The 18,783-nt window shown below is 41.7% G+C and overlaps 1 pseudogene; it reads right to left on the bottom strand.

Annotated features, from left to right (window-relative positions):
• Window positions 1-9,677: 9,677 nt before the first annotated feature.
• On the bottom strand, window positions 9,678-10,091 carry LOC102845569 (annotated as a pseudogene).
• Between the last annotated feature and the right edge of the window lie 8,692 nt (window positions 10,092-18,783).

Here is an 18,783-nt window from a genome sequence, read left to right as displayed (position 1 = left end):
AAATGAGTTTAAGATCAAACTCAAGTAAGCTCATTCTTAGGTTTTATTAAGAGATAAAAAGGTTATCCTTTTCCGGTCCACAAGCATGATCCTCTATGACATGTGTTACCATTTAAACCTTGTTACGACATGGGCACATTACCTGTCTGATGTGGAAAAAAAAAGATAAAGAGGTGATTCAAATAATTTCTTCCCCTCATTCCCACAATCACTCCCATATGTTGTATCTTATAAAAATAATCACCATTGATCTATGCTCACTATTACCCCATCATTTCAGATCTCCACTGGATCTTTCATAATTCATTCCTCCCTCTTTCCATCCACTAAACTCTACAACCTAGTGTTTCCCACCCCTTCCCACCCTCAGACCCCTTGCCCTCTCCCCTTCCCTCTTTGGGTATCCATTGTTGTTGTTGTTGTTGTTATGTGCCGTCGAGTCACTTGCGACTCATAGTGACCCTATGTACAACAGCCCTAAACTCCGCTTTGTATCCATACACATCTTATTATTTAACCTTCTGTTTTTACAAGAATGGCTTTATGCAGTATTTGTCTTTATGAGCCTGAGTTAGTTCATTCAGCTTAATGCTCTCTAGCCTCAAATAATTTCTTTTCAAAAGCAGCTTTATGAAGGTGTGATTTATGTCCTATAACATTCTTCAATATTGAGCACAGTTTGATGAGTTTGACAAACGTATATTCTTATGTAACCACCACCATAATCACAGTACAGGATAATACCATTACTTAGAAAATCCCCTTGTGCCTCTTTGCAGTTACTCCCTTCTCACCTCACTCCCAGTCCCTGACAACCACTGATCTGCCATTACAATTTTGCTTTATCTTGAATGTCATAGATATGGATTCATTCAGATTTCTGTGTCTGGATTCTTCTACTTAGTATAGTCTGAAGTACTCTCAGTAACACTTTGCTGTTGTTAGGAACCGTCACGTTGGCATCTGCTCATGGCGACCCTATGAACAGCAGATCTGATCCTTGCCCTATCCGGCACCATCTTCACCATCTCCCACATGCTTGACCCCGTTGTTCTAGTCCCTGCATCAGTCCATCTCCCTTTCTTTTTCCTGACCCTCCACCTTTCCCAGTATGATGTCTTCTTCCAGGTACTGGCCCCTTCTGACAGCATGCCCAAAGTTTCACGGTCCTTACCTCTAAGGAGCACCCTGGTTGCACTTCCTCCGAGATAAACTAGTTTGTTGTTTTGACAGTCTACGGGATGTTCATTCTCTTCTTAAGTATTCAGTAATACTTAATAATCAATATTTTAAAATTAGTATAACGATTTTGAGATTCATCCATGTTATGTGTATCAAGAATCTAGTCCTTTTAATTGCTTTGTGGTATTTTGTTGTTTGGATGTACCTGAGTTTATCTGCGCACAATTTGAAGGAAATGTACACTGGGCTGTTTGCACCTCACAGTATTATGAATGAATCTAGTAGGAACTTGGATTTCAAAATTATTTTACGTTTTGCCATTGCTGACAGTTTATATAGAACATACAACCAATGCAACAATTTCTTCATGCACAATTCAGTGACATGAGTTACATTCTTCAAGTCATTCTCACGCTTTTTTTCTGAACGGTGAGAACATTCTTGTACAGTTGTTTTGTTTTTTTGTGGACAGATGTTTGCATTTCTCTTGGGTAAATACTCAGGTGTGGGATTGGTAGGTCACATGGTAAGTACATGCTTAATTTTATACAAAACTGTAAGCGGTTTGCCAAGGTGGTTGTGCCAGTTCATTGGTGTTTTAATCTTAGAGACCAGTTTCTCTGTTGTGCAGTAGGAGCCAAGAAAGATAGATGACCTTCTGGGCTAGACAGTGGCCACTACGGCAATGTCATCTTGATGATGAATCAAGTTATTCATTGACTCCTCTAGCTAGGAGGTCCCTCATTCCTGCCATGTGAGAAGGAGGCTCTAAACTGGGTCACTCACCCCCATCCCTATCTCTCATCCTCTCTCGCCCTTCCGTAATCTCCCTGTGCCAAGAGCAGAATCAGGTCAAAGCAGTCCATACATGATGCATGGATTGCCTGGGAATTAAGTTTCCACCCCAAAGCAAAAGGCCTTAGTCGCCTGACTTTAAATTAACTATTTATTTGTTTGGCTACAGGATCTCCCATTGAATAACGGGTAAGTCATCATTCTAAGTGGACCCAGCATACAGAGCTGGCTCTCTTTTATTTGCTACACAATTTATCAGAGGTGGTTGTCAGTCACCTAGTTGGTCAATAGGTGTTTGTCAAGTTGCATGAGGCTAAGCCACACACAGAACCAGCATTTTTTGCAGCCTTGTCTATCCATGATGTGGGTATTGTTGTCACTCCCACAGAGACAGTGTAACACTGCTATGGCATTCCCTCCTTGGAGAACATGAAGGGCTGAAGCTAAGTCAAATGAAGCAATGCAAGACAATTTTTCACCAGGGCATTCCTGGTTGAAAACAATGGGACACTGCACCAAACTGTGCTTTGTAAGAACATTCAAGTTGAGTACTTGCTCCTGATTAAGGTCTTGACAGAAATTAAATGACGCAAATGTCATATGAACAAAATTGTTACAAATGGAAACCCTCTTTTTTTCCTTAAAAATTGAGATTTTATTGTAAGTTTATAAAGAATTTAGATTTCTATTCATTCATTGTTGCATGGAAACCCTTTTAATAGTTATGAAAACTATACTCAGCCTTTATGAAATAGGCAAGGAGGTATATTGTACATGTTAATTACACAGGGGACCTTATTCCACTGCAGATGTTTTATGCAACCTGAAAAACTTTACTATGCCTTTAATATAATTTAAAGCTAATATGCTAACCACCATGAATAGTGAATATTTAATTAATGTTTAGGAAAGCATTAAGAGTTTTGATGATGTCTCAACCTTCTGTAAAGAATTGGTTTTAGATTCTGAGTGGAATTCCAGTCTGCTTTCTCTCTCCCTCTCCCTCTTTCTCCTCCTCTCTTTCTTTCTTTACCCCTTGCACCATTTCCTTAGAAGACTGCGCTCCTCTCATTGAGTAAAAATTGTAAAAAATCACCTTACCATATATGTGAAACTTTATTTCTGGGATCCATATGATTCCATTTATCTGTAGGTCCTAATGCTACAGAGGGAGCTCTGGCGGCCTAGTGACAAGACTCTGCACTGCAATCCCAAAGGCATGTGGTTCGAATTCACCAGCTGCTCCATGGGAGAAGGATGGGCAGTCTCCTCCCATGTGATTAACTGCCTCTAAAAACCTGCTGGAGTGTCAGCCATGGGTCAGTGCTGACTCATTGGTACACAAAACAACAGTGCCATAGTACCATAGCTTTTATTACTCTATCTTTGTACTAATTCTCGGAATTGCAAAGTATGAATCCTTCCACTTTGTTCTTTTTCAAGACTGTTCTGACTATTCTTAGTCACTTGAAATTCTATATTTTTAAAATTTCTTTCACCCAATAACATTGGGATCTTGATAAAAATTGCATTGAATCAATGTATCACTTCATTTGTTGTTGTTTTAAAGTACCATCCAATCCACTACATCTCATAGCAATCCTATGCACAACAGATATGAACCTTATATCCTGTGCCATCCTCACCATCTGGTGTACCTGAGCCCACTGTATATCAGTATGTCAGGCCATCTTGTTGAGAGTTTCCTTCTCCTTTCCTGACCCTCTGCCTTTCCCAGAATGATGTTTCATATCCTTTTCCCTGAGGGACACCTTGATTACACTTCTTTTAAAACAGATGTGTTTGTTTTTTTGGCAGCCCATGTACTCTTCTCTGGCACCACAACTCAGAGGCATCAATTCTTCCTTTTTCTTCCTTGATCACTGTCCAACTTTCAGGTGCATAGGAAGCGACTGGAAAACCCCCCTGTAGCTTGGATCATGCACACTTCCATCTTCAAGCTGATATCTTTGCTCTTTAACGCTTTGGAGAAGTCCTTGACTGCAGATTTCCCCAGTGCAATGCATCTTTTGATTTCTTGACTGCTGTTACCATGGGGGTTCATTGTAGATCCAAGTAAAATGAAATGGTTGACAACTTCAATCTTTTCTCCATCTGCAGTGATGTTGCCTATTGGTCCAGTGTTGAGGATTCCTCTCTCTTCCTTAATGTTGAGATGTAATCCATATTGAAGGCTGTAGGGTTTTTTTTTTTTATATTCTGCAGCAAACACTTCAAGTTCTCTTTGCTTTCTATAAGCAAGGCTGTGTCAACGGAATAACACAGGTTGTTGATGAGTCTTCGTCCAATCCTGATGCCACATTGTTCTTCATGTAGTCCAGCATCTCACATTGTTTTCTCAACATTGGCTAGATATGGAGAAAGGGCACAAGTCTGATACATACCTTTCCTGATTTTAAACCATCTGTGTCCCCTTGCTCTGTTTAGACGACAGCTTCTTGGGCTAAGTATAGGCTTTGCATGGGCATAACCAGTTGACCTAGGAGTCTTTCTTATTGGTCATTTGGTAGTGTGGTCATTTTAAACTGTGTGCAGTCTTCCAAACCACAAACAGGAATATCTTTCCATTTATTTAAAAACCCGTTCAATTTCTTTTTTTCCCCCCTTTTGATAGAAGATTTAATTCTGACCCATAATTGTAATATTTTCAAAGGACTGCCAATTCTATCAGATTGTATGGGAATTACTCAGACTCATCCCCCTTAGCTTCTGAAATACCAAAGTGGCTGACCCACACCTGGACTTGGCCAAAGGAAGTAAAATGCACTGCATTACCATTATCCACCACAGAGAAGCAACCTTAGCTTCAAGTTGTCTTATGGAAAATTGTCCATTCTGCTCACAATAATTGTATTATCCTGATTCCTTCTCCCCAATTTCTCTATAACAGAGAGCTCTTTCTGCAAGGGAAAGGCTATCCTCTAGGTCTTGCGTTTCCCCTTCTTTGTCTTGGGAGCCCCTGGCCAGCGGAAGCCTCGCATCTGCAGGCAGTCAGCGACGTTGTGAGCGATGTAGTAGAGCATGGCAGCGGGGCTCAGGATGTCCACCTCGGGCTTCTTGGGCTTCTGCCTGCGGGGCTTGTTCACCCTCTTTCCTTTCTTCCCTTTATCTGGCATGGTAACTCTTCTATCTGCGAAACAGGTGTGTGCGGCATCGTGCAGGGTCGTGGGCTGTCGGTGGGATCCCGGGTCCTGCGCCTTCTGCAGCACGGCCCGCGCTCTCCCTCGCTGACGACCCGCCGGCGGGCGGAGTCCTCGCCACGCTCTGCAGAGGCTGAGACGCTCAGGGGGACTGGGCGGGCTCAGGAAACAGCCAGGCCAAGAGCGACCCCAACGCCAAGACCCCAACGTCACGCCGCGGGCCACCGCGCGGCCTCGGCTGTCCACGACGTCGGGAGCGCGCACCCCACCCCACCCCACCCTCGACCCCCGCGCTCGGACAGGCGGTCCTAAAAACCTGTTCAATTTCTTACAGCAATGTTTTGTGTATACAGTTTTCACCTTTTTAGTTAAATTTACTCATTAGTGTTTTATTCTTTTTGATGCTATTGTAAAGAAAATTATTTTCTTAATGATTTTGTCACTTTACTCATTGCTAGCTTATCCGAATAAATACAACTAATGCTTGTGTGTTGATTCTATATCCTGAAACATTGGTGGATAGTGTTTATTAGCACTATGGTGGGTTCTTTAGGGTCTCTACATAAAAAAAAAAAAACCATGTCATCTGTGCACAGAGCTACAGGCAGTTCCCAAATTATGAACGTCAGTTTATGGGCAATTTTTAATTGTCAGTTTATGGGCAATTCCTACTCGTCCTTTAATTCAAGGCTTTGAACCGGTTGTGTTACGGCCCACTAAGAAGCAGGAACAGATTGGAATGTTTACAATTTAGGTAATTTCTCATGGTACTTGGAATTGGAGAAATTACTGTGTGATGACAGACTTGGAAGGGATATAGCAAGCTCTTTCAATGAGCTGATGTATGGCATTGGGTCATTGACAAGACCGTGGAAAGATAAACACTCAGTGATGCAGTCAGATGCCTCTTTGAAGGCCTACTTTAATAGTATGTAAATTCACCCTCACTTTGAAATGATGAAACCAACTACTACTCATAAGTTCTTCATCATAGTCGACTTCACTTGTGGCTTTTAAATGTCATTTGAAAGGCTCTATGCCTTTCCTTGCACGAAGTTAAGGCTAAATAAGAACAATATGTACTTCTTCTGGCTACACTTTTAAAGAATTAGTACAGAACTTGCTCCTATAAGGCAGAAGTTTGGAATGTTCGACATATCCAACTTTTCCAAACAGCTGTGCTACTGTATCATCTCTGACATCAATTACTCCTCCTCCCCTCAGCCATCTTGCTCTCATCTATGTCTTTGGATTTTGTAAGTTGCTGTGATGTCTCCCAGAAGCTCATAAACCATGAGGGAAATGGCTCATGTGTTTGTGGGGGCTGGCAAATTCTCAATCTGTGAATCAGGTTTGTTTGCTAGGCTCAATCCATGCCAGGCAGCATGCTTCCATCAGGCCAACCCATTGAGGCTACAGAGGTTGTTGAATGATTTTCCGTGGGCAAGATTAACAGATGAGTATCAGGAGTCATAGCGCTCCTTGTGATGATACTGCAATACATTTTTATTATTTTGTGTGTGCGTGCCGTCAAATTGGATCTGACTGGTACAGGAGGAGATTGTCCCTCCTTCTCCAGCAGAGCATCTGGTGAATTCAAACTGCTCACCTCTGGGACTGCAGTGCAGCTTCTTTCCACTAGGCTACCAGAGCTTGCTATGTTGCAACATATTTTGAGAATGTATGTTTATCTTCAGTCCTGAGCATTTTATCTTATCCTCACATACCTCGTTGACATAGCTGTCAGTTTGAACAATTTAAAGCATAAACAGTAACATTAAAATTATGACAGCGATTTTAGCAAAGAATTGCAAACTGGTCTAATTCTTTTCAGAATACTCTAGGTGTTCTGGGAGCTGTGGTGGTGCAGTGGGTAAATTCTCAGCTGCCAACTCAGAGGGTGGCAGTTTGAACCTACCAACTACTCCATGGGAGAAAGAGGTAGCAATCTGCTTCTGTAAAGAACCCTGGGGTACAATTCTTCTCGTCCCTGTAGGGTTTGCTATGAGTTGGAAATGACTCATGGCAGTGGGTTTAGATTTGAGATTTTCTGCTTTTGGGCAGTAGGGTAGACTGGACCTGAAGGGTTTCTTTCTAACATGGCATATAACTATTGGAGAAAGAAATACTTTTTCTGCATTGGTGGGTATACAGTAAGTAAGGGAAATTGTCATGGTAATCCTCTCTCAAAAGAAACAAAGAACTGTGAGGTGAAGCTGGGCTAGAGCAAATCAGCTGCTACCGAGAAGCCTGCCTTTGACAATGGCAGAGCAAGGGTTCTGAGCAGGTGCGATGCATTGAATTATGTCCCCAGTGCCCCAAATACATCTTTAGAATGTTGTAATAATTCCCCATGATCTGTTAAACCAAGAAGTTATAGGAGGATTATGGGTGAAATGCAATAAACACAGCCCTTAACTGATGTCAGGGAGCTCTCTCTGGTGAGTCAGTGCTCCCTAGCTTCCTAGCTGCACTGCTAACCCAAAGTTGGGGCCTCTCTGGCACTTCAAATCCACCAGTGGTTCCCAGTGAGAGAGAAGGGTAAACTGAGCAATTTACAGCCTTACGGAACCTGCTCTGAAGGGTCAACTAGGATTTAGTTCTGATTCGATGGCAGTGAGTGTGAGTGAGAATCTTATGAGAGGGAAGTTCTCCAAGGGAGTGACTTGTAACACCTCTTATCCCACAGAGATAAAAGTAGAGCAAAGTGAGCCACCAAAGAGGGACTCTCGTTGCTGCTGCTGTTGTTACGTGTCATCAAGTCAACTGCGACTCATAGTGACTCTATGAGCAACAGATCTGAACCCTGCCATCCATATCCAGTGCCATGCCTCACAATCTCTGACACACGTGAGCCCATTGTTACACTCACCACATCAATCAGTCTTGTGGGCCTTCCTCTCTTACTCTGATCCTCCACCTTTCCAAGCATGATGTCCTTCTCCAAGGACTGGTCGCTCCTGACAACATGCCCAAATTATGTGAGACAGAGTTTCATCATCCTTGCCTCCAAGGAGCACCCTGGTTTTACTCTCTCCAGGAAGAGACATCTTTATTCTTGTGGCAGTCCATGGATAATCAGTACTTTTATCTAGCACCACAAATTAAAGATATCAGTTCTTCTGTCATCCTTATTCATTGTCCAACTTTTAAATGCATAGCAAGCAATTGAGAAGACCATGGCTTGAACAAAGCAAACATTAGTCTTTAAACTTACATCATTGCTGTGTGGTACCCTAGAGAGGACCCTGACAGCAGACTTGCCCAATGCAACTCATCTATGATTTCTAGACTCTTGGTACCAAGGGTGTTGATTATGGATCCAAGTAAGATGAAATTATTGACCATTTCTGTCTCTTCTCCATCCCTCATGAGGTTGGCTGCTGGCTGGTGGTGAGGATTTCCGTTTTCTTGATGTTGAGATGTAATCCATATTGAAGACTGTAGTCCTTGATCTTCTGCACAAGCACTTCAAGTCCTCATCACCCTGTCTTTTCTTAAATAAAATTTTATTTTAATTGTAATTTTAGTGAACAATTACAGAGAAGCTAGATTTTCATTCATTCATTGTTGTACATATTACCCCGCTCTCTTCTTTCCCCCTCCCAGTTCACTTTTTTTTAAAAAAAAATACTCATTTATTGTTCACAATTACCTCCCTCTGCCCTGCCCCCCCCCACCCGATTCTTCTTTGCAATGATAATACCTTTTATTCTGGGCTGTTATCGTATGTATAATGCCTAGTCATATATTCCTTTTAGACAGTTTCTTCCTTTATTTGTTCCAACACAATTATCTTTATCTATCCACTTTTTTCCTATTTTCCTCCCAACCCCCCATAACAGACCTACTTTATAACAGTGGTGCTATGCAGTATTTGTCCTTTTGTGACAGAGATATTTCATCCAGTATGATGTGCTCCAGGGTCCCCCATGTTGTGTAATGTTTTATGAGTTCGTTGTTTTCCAGTGCTGCATAGTATTCCATTATATGAATATACAATCGTTTTTCTATCCATTCATTTGTTGATGGTCACTTGGGTTGATTCCTTCTCTTTGTTATTGTGAATAACATAGCATTAAACACAAGTGTGCATATGTCTGTTTGGATGGTGGTTCTGGTTTTTTAGGGTCACCCTGTCTTTTCAAGACCCTATTAAACCTTTCCCATTACTTCACCCCCAACTCCATTCACTAACCTTTGCTATCCCAATGATTGTTCTCCCTTCCCCTTTTCTGTCCCTCTTCTTTCCTTTTTAAATATTTATGCACATTTTACTCAGTTACCTTGCTATTATCATAACAGTGGCCTTATACAATATTTGTCATTATATGACTGAGCTATTTCATTCAGCAACATGCTGTCTAGAATCTCCCAAATTATGTAGTATTTTACCAGATCATTGCTCCTTAGTCCTGCATAGTATTTCATTGTGTAAATGTACCACAATTTTTCAATCCATACATTGTTTTTGTTGTTTTTTAGGAGTTTATAGTTTATTAATCCTCTGATAAAAAAATGCCAAATAATTATTCCAGATCAAGTCATTGGAGAATTTTTATTCCTTCTTTCTGCCAGCTCCAGGTTGGCCTTTGCAGTCCCCCTGATTTTCTTCATCCTGTTCTTGTGTTGTTTCCTTGATGTCTTTTTTACCTTATCTTGGCCATGTTGTGCAAGTCTATGTTTGGGTTCTTATTTCTTTGCATAAAACAAGGACTCACAGATCATACCAAACCCAGGAGTCTTGCCACCACCAAAATGGGTTCTGAATCCAAACACAAAGATGACACCTGGTTTGGGTTTTTACATTTATGCTAGTTTTTTCCCTTTTCTAATTTCTGTCTTAGCAACTATTGCCTTGCCAGGGTGAAGAACATCAATAACTCTTTGTTTTCATTACAATAGTCAGTTAGTCATGAACTTCCTGGTCCTGGTAGTCACTGTATCATTCATGGTGGTGGCTATTACTCATGCAGCCAGAGGAGAAAAGTCCATTTGTTTGTTGATAGGCGTATGGGCTTCTTTCATTTTCCTGCTATTGTAAATAATGCTGCTATGAGCATAGTTGTACAAATGTGCATTTTCCTCTCAGGTCTAATTTTTTTTGAGATATATTTCTAGCAGTGGAATAGAGGATCTGGTGGCCCAATGATAAGAACCTGTGCTGCGATCCTAAATGCATGCAGTTCAAGTCTGACAGCTGATTCGCAGGAGAAGCATGGGAAATCTTCTTCCATGTGATTAACTGTTTCTGAAAACCCACTGGCCGGTCAGCTATGGGTCGGTTCTGACTTGACTTTACTCAACAGTAACATGGGATTTCTATGCTCAGCTTTTTGAGGAAACACGGAAGTGCCTTCCACAGAGGATGTACCATTTTACAACCCCACTTGCAGTGCATGAGAGTTCCAATCTCTCTGCATCCTTTCCAACATTGTTTGCTGTTTTGTTGACATTTGCTACTGCTGCTGGAGAGAGCTGGTATCTCATTGTTGATTTGATTTGCATCTCTCTAATTGCCAGTGTTTTTGGACATTTCCTCATGTGTTTGCTGGCCATCTGAATGTCCTCCTTTGTCTTCCTGTCTTTGTCTATTTTGTGATTGGGTTATCAGTCTCTTTCTTGTGAAGGTCCTACAGTATTCTAAACTTTGCTTTTAAGACCCTTATCTGAAATATTGTTGCCAAATGTTTTTTCCAGATCTGTGGGATTTCTTTTTAGCCTACTGGAAAATGTTTTAGATCCTCACAGGAATTTGACACACAGGGGTTTTATTTTAAGAAAGTCCCATTCATTGATTATATCTCCTCCAGGTTGTGCAAGTTCCACGTAGTCCAAATATAGATACTAAATTTAGTCTTCAAGGAGCTAGAAAAGACAACTTCGAGGTTCATTTGGAATGGAATGAGACCCCAAATATAAGCAACACTCTTCTATAAAATAAAAATAAAGTTGGGGGCATTTCATTTCTTGATCTCAAAACCAGCTGTAGTAAACAAAACAACATGGTATTGGTACAAAGGCAGACATATATAGATCAATGGAATAGAATTAAAAATACAGGAATCAACCCAGCAACCTATGGTCAATTGATAGTTGACAAAGGGAAATTGGGAAATGCCAGTCTTTTTTAACAAATGGTGCTGACAAAACTGGACATCTGCCTGAGAAAACTGAGACAGGATCCACATCTCACATCATACATGAAAATCAACTCAAAGAGGATCAGAGACCTAAGGATAAAACTTAAAACCATAAAAATCATAAGAGACAAAATTATAATAAAATTAGAAGCATAAATAGGCTTGTGAACATAGCCAATAATGTTCTCAACTCTTGCAGTCCAGTTACAATTATTATTAATGAGTCTTGATTGCATGTGTGAACTATTTTAGACCACAAAAGTTAGTAGAGGCATTTAATTTACGCATCTTTAGCTTTAGTTGTTGATGCATGTATTTGAAGAACAGTTTCATTAACAAGTCTTCCTTATATGTGTATGAATATGTGTATCCTGTCCCCCACAGTTTTGTACTTTAGGGTGGATCTTGAAATTATCTTTTAACCATAACTCTTCCTCAGTTTTTCATTCCCAGCACTTTTCATTCCCAGTAGGTCGTAGCATTGTCTGATTCAAAGTGGCCGGTGCCAGTGCATCTCAACTCTCTACTGCCTAAAATGTTGATCTTTATGTGTTCCATTTAATTTTTTACAGCATACAGTTTTATTAAACTCATACTTCATACATTTCATGTTCCGATTATTAATTGATATTTGCAGCTGTTCCTCCTCATTTTTTAGTGTCTTCCTATCAGAGGACTCTGCCTCCAGGAGTGAGTGTGTGGTTTTGGGCCCAGGCCCCTATATAATGAAAGTCCTTGACACTGGGAAGGTCATAGCACATAGAACTCTTCAGGAAACACTGGCTCCCAGATGCTGAAGGAAACAAGGCATTTTGTTACCAACCAACAGAAAGAGCCTTCCCCTAGAGCCAACATCCTGAACTTGGACTTCCAGCCACCTGAACTATAAGAAAACACATTTTAATCTGTTGTAGCTATCCACTTGTGAAATCTTTTTTATAGTAGCATTCCATAACTAAGGCAGCCAGGCTCTACATTAACTCAGGTCTCTAACAAGGAGTGTGCATGGTTACAACTGCCCTCCTTCTGAGCTCTCTTCTGCGTCATTGAGATATTTTCCAGGATCTTCTGCTCTCGGGGTTCCAGTCAATAATTTTCAAATGAGAGGTATCAGTGAGAGATGTGGAAGGCAGGAGAAAGGAAGAGGGCATCATTCTCCAGAGGTGTTTCTGGTGGACCCAGGGCCTATAGCCTGAAAGTTTGGTGGAGTTTTCCAGAGGTGCTTGAACTTTGGAGTAACCTCGGGTCAAGCCTTTGGTCTCTTGTGCTTGGGTGGGAATTGAAAGGAAAGTTGAAGGCTCCCTTTCTTTTGCTCCCTCAACCCATATAGTGACTGTACAAACCCGGAAGTCAGACCTCAGCTACTTGGTGTGCCAATTGTCAATTTTCTGCCTCTCTCTGTTCTAGGTTCATTTTTCAATATCTACCCTGTTAGGGTATTGCTGTGTGCTCTCAAATCACTTCTACCTCATAGTAGACCTCGTCCACTGAGTTCCTGAAGTATAATATTTATGTAAGTAAATCATTAGGTCTTTCTCCCTGAGAGCTGCTGATGGGTTCAGGATTCTCTGGGATAAAGGAAAAAGTTCTTACAACTCATCTTTCTTGCAGCCAGCATGACATTTAGTTTTCCAGTACAGGGCGCTATAAGAAGCTGGGGCTTCTGCTAGTTCAGGACGCTGCGTCTTCAGGAGTGGTGTGCGTGCTCTGTCCTAGCCACACACCCAGAATACAGTTCCTTGGTGACCTTGTGCAACTATTGCCCTGGTGATCTTGCCCCTTCTGGTGGGTAAGGGATCTACTCTAGAAAGATTTGCCTTCTAGAGTCTCTGGGTGGACCAAAGCATTAACAGTCTCAGCTGCTAACTAAAAGATTGAAAGTTTTCGTTCACCTAGGGGTGCCTCAGAGGAAAGGCCTGGCAATGTAAGGCTGAAAAACCAGCCATTGAAAACTCTCCTGAGCACAGTTCTCGTCCAACGCATATGAGGGCACTATGAGGTGGAGTTGTAGTAACTGGGAAAACTAGGCCACAATAAAATCTCATTTTATACCAATTTCATTTGCAGACATTAAGAAATCTGGTAATACCAACTATTGATCAGGATGTGGTCAATGGGATCACATTGGGATAACTTTTGAAAACATCTTGGCAATGCTTTTTAAAATTGAACTAGGTATATTTGCAGAGAAATGCTTTACATGCATAAAATATTAATTATAGCTGTTTATAATTGTAAAAGACAGAAACTAGCCATGGGTAGGTGAATATAGAAATAAATAAATAGTGATTAATTGATATAGTGAATAAACTACAACTGTATATTTCAACTTAGTGAAACCTAATGGACAAAAAAGTCCAGTTGTAGAAAACTTCCACTCATCTTAATGTGACTTTTGTAAAACTTGAAATGAGTAAATGAAGCAGTATTTTGCATGTGTGTACATCCCTAACTACATATTAAAAGATAGGCAAGACAATGGTAAGTGTAAAATCTAATCAAAAGACGTACTGCAATGGGAAAGTTTGCTCTTAGAGACCTTTCCAAAGTACTGAAGAGCAATGGTGTCTCTCTGGAGACTAAGGTGCATCTGATACAGGCCATGGTCTTTGCAATCACTTGTTATGCGTCAGAGAGTTGGACAATGACTAGGGAGGATAGAAGGAGAATTGATGCCTTTGAGCTGTGATGCTGGAGAAGAGTGTTGAATGTACCATGGACTGTCACGAAAACAAACAGATTCATCCTGGAGAGGGTTAAACTGGGCGGGTCCTTGGAGGCAAGGATTCTGAGGCTTTGTCTGACATACTTTGGGCATGTTGTAAGGAGGGACCGATCCTTGGAGAGGGACATCATGCTTGGTAGGGTGGAGGGACAGTGCAGGAGGGGAAGGCCCTTTACGAGGTGGATTGATTCAGTGACTGGGGTCACCGGGATGGGTGTGTCGGAGACAGTGTGATTGGCACAGGATAGAGCAGAGTTTAGGGCTTTTGTACACAGGGTCGCTATGAGTTGCAAACGACTCGGCGGCACATAACAACAACAAGAGGAAGTATTATGTCTGGTGAGAAGGTCGGGCAAGATAGGAAAGGAGTCTGCAGGTAGTTGTATCACTGGGTAATGTTCATATCTGACCCTGGAGTGTGCACATCCCTGGGTTCATTTGTTGTTATTGGGTGAGGTGGCGTCGACTATGACTCATAGTGACCCTGTGAACACACAGATAGGAAACTTGCCCTATGCTGCACCATTGTCACAATCTCCATCATACTCAACCCCATTGCTGCAGTCCCTGGGTCAATCTGTGACACAGAAGATTGAGAGTCTTTCTAGATTCTTTTAAAAAATATTCACAACAGATTTTTTTTGTTTGTTTAAAATAGTGATAAAAACAAATACAACGAAGCTCTTCGTAGTTCAAAATTGTTTTGATGAACTGTTCAGTGGCAATAATTACAGCCCTCATGTTATACAATCATGTTGTTTCCAATTTTTCCTTCACCTTTTAACAGAAACTCAGTTTCCTCTGAGTGGTGACTTTTCCATGTTTATGCTTTTGATGTAGTTTTTAAGTGACTTGTAGTTTCCCCTCTTCACCACTACGTGGCAGTCTAACACATTGGAAAAGGACTTGGGGCCATGCCTGACTGGTACCTTTCAGCAACGTTTTAGCAGCCAGTGTGTATGATCGTGTGTCAGATTGTACCCATAGCAGTCATCCACTTCTGATTTAATTATCTAGATCTACCCTGTTTACAAAGTCACCACTATACTCACACGTGGCAAGTGACCCATTGAAATGTGACCGGCTATTCCTGTAAAATACACACTGGACTTTATTAATTTAAATCTGCAAATTGTCTCCATTTTTATATTGATTTCATGTTGAAATTATAGTATCCTAGGTAATTTTGGGCTTAGATAATGTTGGGTAACTATTAAAATCTCTCTCACTGGTTGGTTGGTTTGGTTTTTCTTTCTTTCTTTTTTTTTGTTTGTTTTGCTTTTAACTGTGTTTTACTGTGACTTTTCAGACTCCTTGTGGTGGAGTCTGTTCCCACAACATTGACCTCTTCATCAGTCTTCTAAGAAAAACGCAACAGGAGGAGATTGCCAACCTTTTCTCCACAGAGCAGCTGGTGGATTCCGACTGCTGGAGACAAGTGTGTACGTGTACACACACACACACATACACATACACACACACAGACTCATACACACATGCTCATTGCCATGCTGTCTGAACCATCTCATAGCTGGTTGTCCAGGATTTCACAGAAGGAGATTGCCATCCTGTGTGACCTCACAGAGTCGCTGTGGGTGCAAACCACAAGAGAGGCACCTTCTTTGGGTTAGATTGTATTGGACAGCACTGCTCTGTTGTTGTTGTCGTCAGGTATCAGCGAGTTCAGTATGACTCATAGTGACCCTAGAGCAATAGACTTGAACCTTGTCCTATCCCATGCCACCCTCACAATCTCTGACACACCTGACCCCCTTGCTGCAGTCACTGTGGCAGTCTGTCTCATTGAGGGTCATCCTCTCTTTCCCTGACCCTCCACCTTTCCAAGTATAATGTCCTTTTCCAAGGAATAGCCCCTCCTAACAACATATGTAAGATACTCTGCCATCCTTGTCTCTAAGGAACACCCTGGCTGTACTTTCTCCAAGACATAATCTGTTTTTGTCTCCAAGACAAAAGCTGTTGTTGTTAGGTGCAACTCATAGCTGACTCATAGTAACCCTTTGAACAACAAATTTGAACTTCTCCCTATTATATACCATTCTCACAACCTCTGTCATCCTCAAGCCCATTGTGGCAGTTACCAAGACGATCCATCTCATTGAGGGTCTTCTTCTCTTTTGCTGACCCTTTGCCCGGCATGACATCTCTCTCCAATGACTGGTTCCTCTTGAAAATGTGCACAAAGCAAGGGAAAGTTTCACCATCCTTGGATATTGTCATTATTAATCCCTGTAGGGAGTTCTGGTGGCCTAATAAGTGGTGCTGCCAATTCAAAAGCAGGCAGTTAGAATCCACCAGCTGTTTCTTGGGAGAAAGATGGACAACTCCTTCCAAGTGATTGAAAGCCTTTGAAAACTCTTTGGAGGGTCAGCTATGAGTCAGTTCTGACTCATAGCAACGAGTTTGAGGGCTTTGTTTTGTTTTTGGAACCCCTGCTTACTGGATCGCTTTCGTGGGTGTGCAGTCAAAATAGTCGCGTAAGCTTCCATGCTCAGAAGGGTCCTTAGACTTTGTTTACTGTTCTGCTATTGTCATCTTAAAACTCTTAATGTTGCCTTTGAGTTTGATTTGCTACGTGAAGCCTCACAGGGTAATGGGCCTTATGGCAGGGGCTTGCAGCCTTGGCTCAATGGCTGTCCTGCCTCCAGCTGCCTGGATGGGGGTGGAGGAAGGAGGGAGAGGATGCTTGCATGTGACAGTAAAGGAGGGAGGGTCAGGGTATATGCCACACGGTGCTGAGGGCAGGGTGTGGCTGAGGCCTTTTCTTTCCTGAGTTTAGCTTAACTCCAAGGATTCTGGGGCTTCGTCTGACATACTTTGGACATGTTGTAAGGAGGGACAGGTCTTTGGAGAGGGACATCATGCTTGGGAGGGTGGAGGGACAGCGCAGGAGGGGAAGACCCTCTATGAGGTGGATTGATTCAGTGACTGGGGTAATCGGGATGGTTGTGTCGGAGGCAATGAGATTGGCACAGGATAGAGCACGGTTTAGGGCTGTTGTACATAGGGTCGCTATGAGTTGCAAACGACTCGACGGCACATAACAACAACAACCACAACAACCACTTATTACTGTGAAGTTGAAACAGGCTCTTACCTGATTGGGTAAAAGTCAGTTTCACTGTGTTTCTGAGGCTATAAATGACAGTGGAAGGGGTTGTCCATCTTCTTTCCACTGAACCGCTGGTGGATTCCTGAGCCAGCAGTGCCTTAAATCTGTTGCAAACCCGCGAGCTTGTACAAGCTGCAATACCTTTAGGAGCTCCCCTCCTACACGGACGGGTAGGGGAGACATCAACTTGACCTTCTAGGCTCTGCCCTGCCAGGGTGTGGCCCAGAGGCCAGCAGGTAGGGACGCCAGCAGTCAACAAGTCAAGCTGATGCCTCACCTCACTAATTTGCTTCCTTTCTGGCTCTGTGTTAGGGTGGATTTTGTTTTCCTCCTTCCTACCTTCTCTAGTCTGTCTGATGTTTGTCTCTCTGGCCATCTGGAGGCATTTTCTGAGGACAAGCTGTCAAATAGGAATTGTATAATTGTAATGATGTCACTGGTGAGTTAAATATTTGCATTTGAAACTGGTATTGCACAATAGAAAGATGAGCAGTAGAATTCATGCTAATGATTAACATGGAACATTTTACATTAATTAGACATTACAGAGCAAATGAAGAGGGCTAAATCAGACTCCAGAAGAAAGGAATAAGCATTTTCCTGCTTTTTTGAAGAAGGAATCCTGCATCTTCATTTTACACTGTTGTTAAGTGCTGTTGAGTCAGAATTGACTCACATCTGACCCTCTCATGGCTTTTCAGAGGCAAAAAAGGGAGGAGAGTGCCCATCTTTCTCCCAAGGAGCTGCTGGTGGGTTTGAACTGCTTACCTTTGGGTTGGCAGCACAACTCCTGACCATTGGGCTACCAGAGCTCCCCTACATTTTGCACTGGGCCTAGCAAATTAAGGTGTCTGCTCTAGGCTCACCAGCGACTCTGATTCCACTGGGACTTATGGTTGATTGACCTTACCACCTTTTCTTTGTCTTTCACTTCCGACCCATGTTGTCTTCCCACTTTAAGACAAAACAAAAAACAATTGCCATCCAGTTGCCCCTCCTGTGACATTTTTTTAAATTTTTGCAATAACTTTATTTGCAATAATTACTACATATAAAGTTTAAAACTGAGTAATGATAACTTCTAAACTTTCTAAAAAGTTATCATTACAAGAAGGTAACTGACCATTTTATCAAAAATGTCTTTTAAAAATGATGACAGTATATTGCATATTTAGTCCCCAGGCCAACTTCCTACAAACTTCTAGGTAGCATGTCTGATGCCCAATTCTTAAGCAGCTGTATGAAGTTATCCTGACTTTCCTAGTATTTAAGTGGATGGTCAAATTTCCTTTCTTGTGGGAGAGAGACAGTATCATACCACAGGCAGGAAAATGATCCAGTAGTGTAGATTATTTCTCAGGCATGTTTTAGAGTTGACGACTTCATGCTTGCTTTTCCGTGGACCTCCTGTAAATGTTTTACTCTCTTTGGGTGTCAAGGACTGTTGTAGAGATGGCAAATCCTCTTTACTTTTAATTTTTTTAAGAAGTGGACCAATGGCGTAAAGACAGGTCACAGGAATAATAATTTGGTTGTCTAAAGTCGCTGAAACATATTTGATCTCAGTGTTATGGTGCATAAGATTTTCTGAGAAGGTGCTTGTTCCGATGCCACATTGAGAAGTAAAGTAGAAGAATTTTTTTT

The sequence above is a fragment of the Elephantulus edwardii genome, unplaced genomic scaffold (genome assembly GCF_000299155.1).
Source record: "Elephantulus edwardii isolate Elephantulus edwardi_28Jun2011 unplaced genomic scaffold, EleEdw1.0 scaffold00066, whole genome shotgun sequence".
Lineage (NCBI taxonomy): Eukaryota > Metazoa > Chordata > Mammalia > Macroscelidea > Macroscelididae > Elephantulus > Elephantulus edwardii.
The sequence above is the reverse complement of the archived record's forward strand: the minus strand, read 5'-3'. Positions and strand labels throughout refer to the sequence as shown.